Source organism: Pholcus phalangioides, unplaced genomic scaffold (genome assembly GCF_987345545.1).
Source record: "Pholcus phalangioides strain wild (caught in Gottingen) unplaced genomic scaffold, Ppha-v1.0 ptg000017l_1, whole genome shotgun sequence".
NCBI lineage: Eukaryota > Metazoa > Arthropoda > Arachnida > Araneae > Pholcidae > Pholcus > Pholcus phalangioides.
Window position 1 is genome coordinate 20,621,717 of NW_028301610.1, and position 10,262 is coordinate 20,631,978.

General features: G+C 40.6%; 1 non-coding gene across 1 annotated transcript; it reads left to right on the forward strand.

Moving 5' to 3' along the window:
- Positions 1-8,750: 8,750 nt before the first annotated feature.
- On the forward strand, positions 8,751-8,823 carry TRNAR-UCU (transfer RNA arginine (anticodon UCU)). Its single transcript has one exon. It is a non-coding gene; the product is annotated as a tRNA-Arg (tRNA).
- Positions 8,824-10,262: the final 1,439 nt, after the last annotated feature.

The following is a 10,262-nucleotide window of genomic DNA, read 5'->3' on the forward strand; positions in this document are numbered from 1 at the left end:
TTTACTGGCGATTATGCATAATAACCATACGTCGCGTCGTTGGTACACATGATAAAACATACTATATGACATACATAATAATTCATACATGTATTGTATCATTATATCTGAGTACGATAGTAAAATTTATTATCATTATATCGGGGCATGATTGTAAAATTTGTTACATTGCATCGGGGTAAGCTCGTCAAATTTGTTATTATATCGGGGTCCGATTATATTCATCAGACATAACTAATTTGGAATTTTTTCCGTGTTTCATCTTATATACAAGGAGTAATTTTTCAAAGTTTGTACTTACAATATTAATATTATGTACTTACAATATTAATATTATGGCTACAAGTGGTAAAAATATCCATTTGTTGAACTTTGGTTGACAGGTTGGTGCTTTCAGCCAGTGGGCGTCAAAAACGAGGTGCTATGTATACTCTATCAACCACCATTTTATGACACGAGTACGAGCACCCCCTTCCCCCAGAGTTGATAGAATTAATTTAGATATCATTATTTCTCTCTCAAAAAATTCGAGTCACGCAGCAGCCATAGGCGGATATAGACTTGAAAGTCTTGGGGGGGGGGGACACGATTATGTCAATTCATATATACACAAATATTTTTAAAACACTTCCGATGCTCTGCTTTTTGTGTATATGTATTATAGCCGGCTGTTTCGAAGGGTATTGCTGTTCCTATTACAATCTAAAAAATTACTAGGGATATTGGCAACTAAAGGCCCTTTCCCCTATGATTTTAAATGAAGGTAGTTAATGGAGAGCTAGCAGGGCCTCTGCCAGGATGGCTAAAAAAGAAAGGTCTACTGCACAGCACCACAAACGAACTCTCTCCAGTACCAAGTGGGGTTGGTCATCAACCCTACAGCTGTCACTTCTATCAATTCAATAGATGTTACATGTCAATAGTCGCCGCAAGCAAACGCGAATTTTAGAGTTCGTAGATTGTGAGAGAGCAGGGAGTGTTTGTGTGTGGTTCATGGCCCCCACAAGACCAGGGCTGATAGGGCCCGGGACAATTCTCATAATTTTTGGTTTTTTACGATATAAATTAGCTATAGAAGGGCCCGTGAAAAGTCTAACCGGGGGTCGCTTAAAAAAATTTCAGCCTAGGGGTCCTGCTCCAGGATGTGGGGGCCATGGTGTGGTTGTTGTTGACTTTATTTTTTTATCACTTTGGGTCTCTCTCAAACCTTCGACTATAAACAAAAATATAGTAACAAAGGAGCAAATGGCCGCCATGTTATGTTCAGCTCACATTGAAAAAGCTGTACCATATTCTTCATTTTCTAACGTGAGTTTCGCGTGGACAGGTTCAGGTAATGTACGACCAGGATTACACTATAAAAGTTTGATAAAAAATACTTTACACAAAATTTGAAAATTGCATTAAGTTTTATGAAAGAAATTTTCAAAACCTTTTATAGTGTAATCCCGGCCTTTGTCAATAAATGTTCATTTTGAGAAAAATCGAAATAGTAGGTATCACTACCAACGCACACGACGGCTACACTTCGACTGATGGTGTAAAGGCTGAGACACACTAAACTGATGATTGTGAACTATGAGCGTGATTTCATATCATGTCAGACTGATTTCTGATTCCTGGAAATTCAACATCGTAGTGTGTTTCAGTCTTAATGTATCACACCAGTGTGCACACCGTATAATGTCTGATATGATATCGCGCCATCTGACGTCACGTGGTCACACGTCACGTCATAGTAGTGTGTATCCGCCTTTAGGCCACCCTATTGGCCGTTTGTTAAGAGCGGCGAACCTAATCATCTGGTGGCTTCCTGAACTTTGCATATTATTCTTGCAGATGTGTGTGATAATTCTGCAGGTGAAATTTTAACTTTAGATTTCGATTTCCGTGTGATTCTGAATTATCCTTAATTTATGGACATGAGTGTATATAGGCAACTTGGTTTCGTTTTCCTATAATTGCCGCTGGACTGACAATGCTGCCTATAGGCAACTTAGTTTCGTTTTTCTATAATTGTCACTGAACTGAGAATACTGCCTATAGGCAACTTGGTTTCGTTTTCCTATAATTGCCGCTGGACTGACAATGCTGCCTATAGGCAACTTTGGTTTCGTTTTCCTATAATTGCCGCTGGACTGGGAATGCTGCCTATAGGCAACTTTGGTTTCGTTTTTCTATAATTGCCGCTGGACTGAGAATACTGCCTATAGGCAACTTAGTTTCGTTTTTCTATAATTGCCGCTGGACTGACAATGCTGCCTATAGGCAACTTTGGTTTCGTTTTTCTATAATTGCCGCTGGACTGAGAATACTGCCTATAGGCAACTTCGGTTTCGTTTTTCTATAATTGCCGCTGGACTGACAATGCTGCCTATAGGCAACTTTGGTTTCGTTTTCTTATATTTGCCGCTGGACTGAGAATGCTGCCTATAGGCAACTTTGGTTTCGTTTTCTTATAATTGCTGCTGGACTGACAATGCTGCCTATAGGCAACTTTGGTTTTGTTTTCCTATAATTGCCGCTGGACTGGGAATGCTGCCTACAGGCAACTTTGGTTTCGTTTTCCTATAATTGCCGCTGGACTGACAATGCTGCCTATAGGCAAACTTTGGTTTCATTTCCCCATAATTACCGTTGGACTGAAAGTACTGCCTATAGGCAACTTGGTTTCGTTTTCCTATAATTGCCGTTGGACTAAAAGTACTGCCTATAGGCAACTTGGTTTCGTTTTCCAGTAATTGCCACAAGGCTGGCAATTATCCAGGTTGAGAAACAACTGGCCAAAATAATTCTTCAGTAAGGATACTTTATTCCAATGGTGCTCAACGTTGTGAGAGTGTGGGCCACTTCATTGGTGAAATCGGAACGCAGGCCACTTTAGTGATCTGTGAATGCACCGCTGGTCACTTATGTAATTTGGGAATGTACCACAGACAACTCGAGTAATCTAGAACTGCACCGCAGGTCACTTGAGTGATCTGTAAATGTTACTTTAAGTGATGTAAAAATCCTTTAGTGAGTGGAGTTGCACACCGGGGGTCACTTAACTGGTAATGTGTCGCTTAGTTTATTTTTGATCATTTTTGTCGCATCACTGCCATTTTCTGCAGTCGAGGGCTAATTAGATCGGGATCTACAATTTATTGTCGATTCCGAACGGCAGGCTTTTTTTTTATACTCATCGAGAGGTTGGCGCGGACGAACCGGGTATCGAACTCGCGACACCTCTAAACACCTTCTGGTACTTTAGGCGAGCATCTTATCGACCGGGCTACCGCACTCTAGTTTATTTGAACAAAAACTTGAAACTAATTTTGTAGTTTATTTTTACAAAATTAGTTTTAAGGCCACGTGCAGTGGGCCATTTAAGTGGTCTGGGAATGTGCCACGGACCACTTGAGTTATGTGGAACTTCACCGTGGGTTCACTTAGGTTATCTGTCAATTGAGAAGTCTGTTCATGTTTTGTGGGTCACTTAAATGATCTGGAAATGTATGTCGGTCCACTTAAGCGATGTGGAAACACACCGCGGGTCACTTGAGTGATCAAAACTATGCCGCGGGGCACGAAAGTGAAGTAAGAAAGTAACGTGGGTCACTCAAGTTGGGTGACCCACATTCTGTGCTCGCACAAAATTCCACACCACTGCTCCAGATAAGTGATCTGGAAATGTTCCTTAGGCCACTCAAGTGGAGTAAGAACTAGCCGCGGGCCACTTGAGTGATCTGCAACAGCTCCCTAGGTCACTTAAATGATCCGGGAATGTGCCGCGCGTTACTTAAATGACGGGGAATCACACCGTGGGTCACTAAATCACGTCACTAATGTGTCGCTTGGTTTATTTTCATAAAATTAGTTTTGAGGTCGCGGGCCACGTAAAATGATTCCGATGGCTAAATTGCACTAGGTTTTATTGTATAAAATTGTCAAGTATATGGGCAAAAGGCAGTTAAAGTTGCTATATCTCCATCTCGGAAGGAAACGGATGTGGGTACATAACATTGATGAACAGTGACCTTCATGTGGTGTTTTTAAGGGTATTTATGGCAAATAATTAAAAAAGTCCGTGCAAAATCATCTTTAAAAAGTAGCCAAAAAGACTGACGAGTTCGCTCCACATCCGCATCGTGTGAATAGCTCCGAATAACCTAATTGTCAAAACTTGTATGTGCGGATACGAGGCTCGCACTCAGGGCCGTCTCAAGAGTATTGGGGGCCCCCGGACCAACTGATTTTTCTGAGGCCCTACCTGGCAAACTCTCGAGAATTTCAACCAGTTATAATTTTTGTGAGGCCCTTCTTCTCTTGAGGCCCCCGGGCCGTGCCGGGTAGGCCCACGCGTTAAGACGGCACTGCTCGCACTTGGGTTTTGACACGTGCGGACGATGCACAGTGGTGTGTTTTGCGAAAATCGTGGCCAAAACAACAAAAAAAAGTTTTGCAGTTCGACCCTGATTTTTTCACAGATGGAGAGTGAATAATAATAAGTCTTCTCGACGTATTTTTTCGTTCATCACCTACTAGTTTTCGCTGAGGAGCTCAAATGTGGTGATTCAAGTAGCAGTATACCGCACATCAATCTAAACCTTTTACAAAGCCGCTCTCGTTCAGAAATTTCGTAACCCTCCAGGGAGTTTTAGGCAGTTATTTCTTTTCTTTCAAGTGTGTTAGCAATTTAGAAATACATTTTTTGAATTGTTTTTGATATTTTTATTAAAAGTTCATTTTTGTGAGTGGCGGTAGAAAAAAATGACCTGATGTGACCTCCTGAAATGTATTTCTCAACATACTTTAACATGTTTAGTTTATGAAAAAGGTGAAATTAGCTGCTAATATCTGCTACTCCGCTGACCACAGCGACTTTTCTTCAACACGCCATAGCTGAGGCTTACCTATACAAAAGTGGAATAGATTTGAATTTGAGAAAATTTCTTCAAAAATGGCAGATTATTTTAACTTTAACATTGAAAGCTGCAAAACATGCCTCATTTTTTTTTGTCTTTTTTAGTTTCAAACTCAGGGTGCTCCACTCTGAAAAAAATTTATATTTTTAACGAAATACTTATAAAAGGATCATAGCTCAAATTTTAGGCATCAATGCACCGATTTAGAAAATCGCTTAAAGAAATGAACACAGAATCACGTTTTAAATGCTTAAACTAAGTAAAATTTGAAGTGTGTACAGAAAAAAAAAAATGAATTGCAAATCTTGACTGATTTTAACAAACAATATCTATCTCAACAATATTCTTACATGTTACTGCAATTCAAATGTCATATATATATGATGATGACATATCATGAACAAATCCGTGCTATGTTTTTTTATCGCAATTCTATCAATAGCCATAATACAAACATATCATATTTTATCCATTTCATATCCTTAAAATCCCCTTTAATCATATAATCTGCTCCCTGCCGTTAAAAAAGCATAATATTTATTGTTCCAAACGGTTTTCAAGAATATGCAACGGATTTCAAGGCGAGTAAAGAGTTTTGACCACGTTTTACGCAAAATGCACCACTGTGCGACGTCCGGACCCCGGAGATGCGGGCGAATTTCTGCTTGTTTGAAATGCTCGGTATCTTCCAATTGTTAAAACTTCTTCCGGACCCGCGTCCGCTCTGTGTGAAAGGGGCCTAACTATGTTGGTTCGCAGTATCGTCCCGTACTTTGTGGAACAAACTGATTTCCCCCAAATTATCCGGCTTTTGAGAGGGGGCGATCCAGGGCCGTTTTACGATCACCATGGGAGCCCGGGCAAAAAAAAAATTGTCTGAGGCCCTCATACTTGACTAGAAATTCCTACCCATCAATTCACATGCTTATCGGAAATTTCAACTATATCTCGTTTTCATGACTCCCGTTCTGGAGGGCCCGGGTGGTCCCATGCGTTAAGACAATACTAAAGGCAATCGTTCTCATCTGCCCCCCCCCCCCCCACCTGGTACAGCCATGCAGTGTCACGATAGCCTCCCGAAATAGCATTTATTGCAGTCGCACAACCTCACATTTGTGTTCGCAAATTATTTCACTTTCATTAGAATATTCTTGATCAAAAATTAAAAAATTATTTTTTTCATTAATTCTGCGTAATCACATCAATTTTTGTTTGTTGTGATCCCGCATTTCTATCTAAGGGGCTATTCAAGTATTACATCAGCATCGATAGGGGGAAGGGGTTTCGGATTTGCTGATTTTTGAAGACAAGTGGGAGTTTCACTGATGTTTGCTTGCATCATCAATCACCCTTTGACTATTCAGTCTTAATTCAAGGCTAAAACAGGGCACTTAATGGGAGTGAAATAAAACTACGAACTATTCTTAATGGCATATTTACTACGAATGCGAAAAACGAGAACAACATTTCCCAAATTTGTGGGCACCTGAACTAACATCTCACCCCTATCGGAAAGTCCTCAGACCTCCTCCTCTAGTATAGTGTCTACTAGAGAACGAGGGTCACAGGAAATGTCCTATGTCACTTATAGGGTGGGAGGTTTGGCTGAACATTTTGGTGTCTACTCAGTCTGTCGCATGTGCTGTCCTTGAATGTGATTTTGGACTCCCGTACATAAGTGGATACAAGCTCTTCTAATGGGTGGGAGGTGTGGTTCAACGAAAATGTGTATGGTGATCGGGGAGGGGGGAATCATCTACTTCTGCTCTATCACCTTAGGGGCCATTCAGGTATTACGTCAGCATATTTTTAGCCCTTTTTGACCCCTCCCCCCCTCTGTCAACAGATTTTCGTCATCACTTTCCCCACCTCCTAACGCACATTGGGATCAGAGATGTACGCGGGGGGGGGGGGGGAAGAGCACGAGCCCCGCTATGCACCCGATGCAAAAAATATTAACAAATTAAAATTTCGGAAGAAAATATCTTTTTATATATGTTATACATTATAATCATTTTTTTCTGTTGATTTCACTGCTATTTGAAGGCTAAGTAAGAACTTAAAATTTTCCTTTAAGAAATCCATTGCGACCCACCCCCCGAAGCCATATATGTTAAACCAATGGCCCAAGGGCCAAATGTAGTCCTCGGGTTTATCTGATGTGGCCCGCCACCTCAAACCTAATTTTGTAAAAATGAACTAAGCGGGAAATTTACAGATTGCTTAAGTGACCAATAGCACAATTCCAGAGCATTTAAGTGGCCTGTGGCTCTTTTTCATATCACTCCAGTAGGAAAGTGGCACATTCACAGACCGCTTGAGCGACCCGCAGCATTTCATGGGACATTCCCAGATTATTTAAGTGATCCGTGGAATACTTACAGATAATCTGTGTGACGCGTGGCACCATGGCCCTCATAAGGCTGGGGCTGACAGGGCCCGGGATGATTCTTATCATTTTTGTTTTTTCACGCTATAAATTCACTTTAAAGGGGCTTGTGAAGGGGGCGCTGCTCCAGGATGTGTGGGGAGACCCATGCTCGGCACAGTTCCAGAGCATTTGAACGTCCCGCTACACATTTCTAGAACACTTCAGCGGCCCGGACACCTGACACATTTCCGGCTCGAAGCAGCAGCGGGATATTTACAGATCATTAAAATAATTCTATAGGGGACTTATCGATAAGAAGAATGTTAGTTCAGGTTCCGCCCCCCCCCCCCCACAAACTAGGGAAAGAGTTTTCTCGTTTTTGGTACACGCAGTAAGTCCCATTAAGAATATTTCATATTTTTATAAAGTATGGCTGATGACGTAAGCATCATTCAAACGCCCTCCCCCCCTTTTCATCAATAATCAGGAAATCGGAAACCCCCATCGATGCTGACGAAATACTTGAATGACCCCCCTATGTATTTTCTCGGAGGGCAAACCCAATCAGAAGCGCACGCAGGATCGAGGGGGCACAAAAGGCTTAGGAGGTGGATCGCAATCAGTGATGGTAACAACCTCTTCAAGCAAAATTTCCCTCTTGACTAAATTTTTCCCATGAATTTCGAATTTTTTTTTTTTTAAATAACGTGATCTTCACATATTCCCAAGGGATCAGCATGACCCGTCCAGGGAATTTGTTAGTGTTAAGTTAGTGGACATCCATGCCCCCATTCCCGAACCGGGATTCGAACCAAAGCCTCCTAGCTAGACAGGGTTTGGTTCGTATCAAGGAGGCTTTGTTGGAATCCAGACTTGCACAGTGTGAAGCTAGTTCCCTAACCACTCGACTGCCAAGCGGTAGTGCTGCCATCTAGCGTGGGAAATACGGAAATTATTTTGCAATAGAAAAGTATTACACGGCATTAATTTCTTTATTTTTTTAAAAAAAAATTCTTTTGTTTAATGAACTCTCAAAATTTCCCAGAAATGCTGAGAAATTTCCCACTTGGGCAATTTTTCCCACGAGTCACTGATCGCAATGAATTTCTTTTCAAGAGAAATTTTGATTATTTTTCTTAGCCTTCAAACAGCATTCAGCAGAAATTAATTACACTCTGTAATAACACAAAAATATTTCCTTCCGATATTTAAATTTATTTGTTCCGATATTTTTTGCATCAAATAAATTTTTGGTCGTCTGAGGGAGGCATAGGGGGCTCATGCCTTCCTCCTTCCGGGTACGTCTTATCTCAATATGCGTTAGGAGCTGGGGGCAGAGCTGACGAAATTTTGTTGACAAGGGGGGGGGGGTCATAAAGGGCTGAAAATCCGCTAACGTTAATATTGGAATGACCCCCATTTGTAAATACGGTATTAAGATTGCTTTTAAATGTTGACATAATTCTCCTGAAGTCCCTGTAGCGTAGTGGATAGCGCGTTGGACTTCTAATCCAAAGGTCCCGGGTTCGAATCCCGGTAGGGATTGTTTTTTTTTTCCCGTCGCAGTGCAGGCTTTGTGTTTTCTGTGTGTGTATACTGCGTATTCTGTAAAAGGGAATTGAAACAAAACTGCCCAGCACTGTGAACGGAGGCTTAGTTTCCCGTCACAGTGGAGGCGCTGTGTATATATATTTTGTATACATTGTGTATTTATACCAGTGATTCCCAACGTGGGCGTTAAAGCCCCCTGGGGGGCGGTGGAATGTTCAAGGGGGCGGTAGAAGCTACGGGTATAACATAGGTTCCTATGGGTTAGATTGCGTTGGGGGGGGGCGATGGGAGAAGAAAATTTCGGAAGAAGGGAGCGATGCGGCAAAAAAGGTTGGGAAACTATGATTTAGACCAGCGGTTCTCGACCTTTTTCGACTCGCGGAGCCCTTTTCAGTCTTGATTTTTATGGCGGAGCCCCTAGGGTCTACCTTATGTTTTACAATTAAATAAAATAGTCTAAGGGGGTTAATAGATAAATGCAAAGTAAAAAAAATCTCTAAATAATTATGAAATGCCTTTGTAATGAAATTATAATTGAAAACTTACCACAAAAATTTGAAATCTACCACAATATCTCAATTTATAATCCTACTTACAGACACAACCGAGAGATATACGGGTTATTATCAAAATTTACCCATACATAGAATCTCTTCCAAATTTTAATAAATCAAACCATTTATATTGTAAATGGTTATTATTTATTAACGAGAACAACAATACCATATCCTTGAAATCAGAAATGTACACAGACTCGACCTTTGAAGGGGGCCCATGAACTTTCTTTCAGAGAAATGTATAGTTACTAACGTGTCCAGAAGCATTTTAAATCAATAGATTAAGACAGCAAATAAAGGTATTTTTTTTATCGTAATTTTAATTTTTTCGTCGAATATTTTAAAATATTTTTAATTTTTTATCGTCTGGGGAAGAAGGCACAGACCCCTATGCCCATCCGCCCCTACACCTCTGCACCCAGTTAAACTCAGTTCCTCAAATTTACATCCAATTAAATTCAAATGTATCTTCGTTCATTATGCATATTTAATTACCCTTCATAGAAGGCAATTCAAATTCAGTATCTACTAAATATATCGTGCAGTGTAATGCAAAAGTAGGCTTAAATTAGGACATGACACGAAATAAATTATCAATGAAAAATGTATCTACGTTTGATCAAGTATGATAGCGCACTTTTGATAAATGACTAACGAGACACCTTTGGTCGCATTCGTTTGCAGTTTTCTTATTTCATGTTCAATTGATGATAATTGCAGACGAATGTCCGGTTCTGCATTCAGGCGGCGGCTTCTGCATTTGCGTTTTGATTCCTGTGTACGCGGAGAATCCTGCTTCAGAGATACGTGGTTGAGAAAAGCATCAGTACTAATTTTGCTTTCTCAGACAAAATTTTAAATTCATCTTGTAATTTA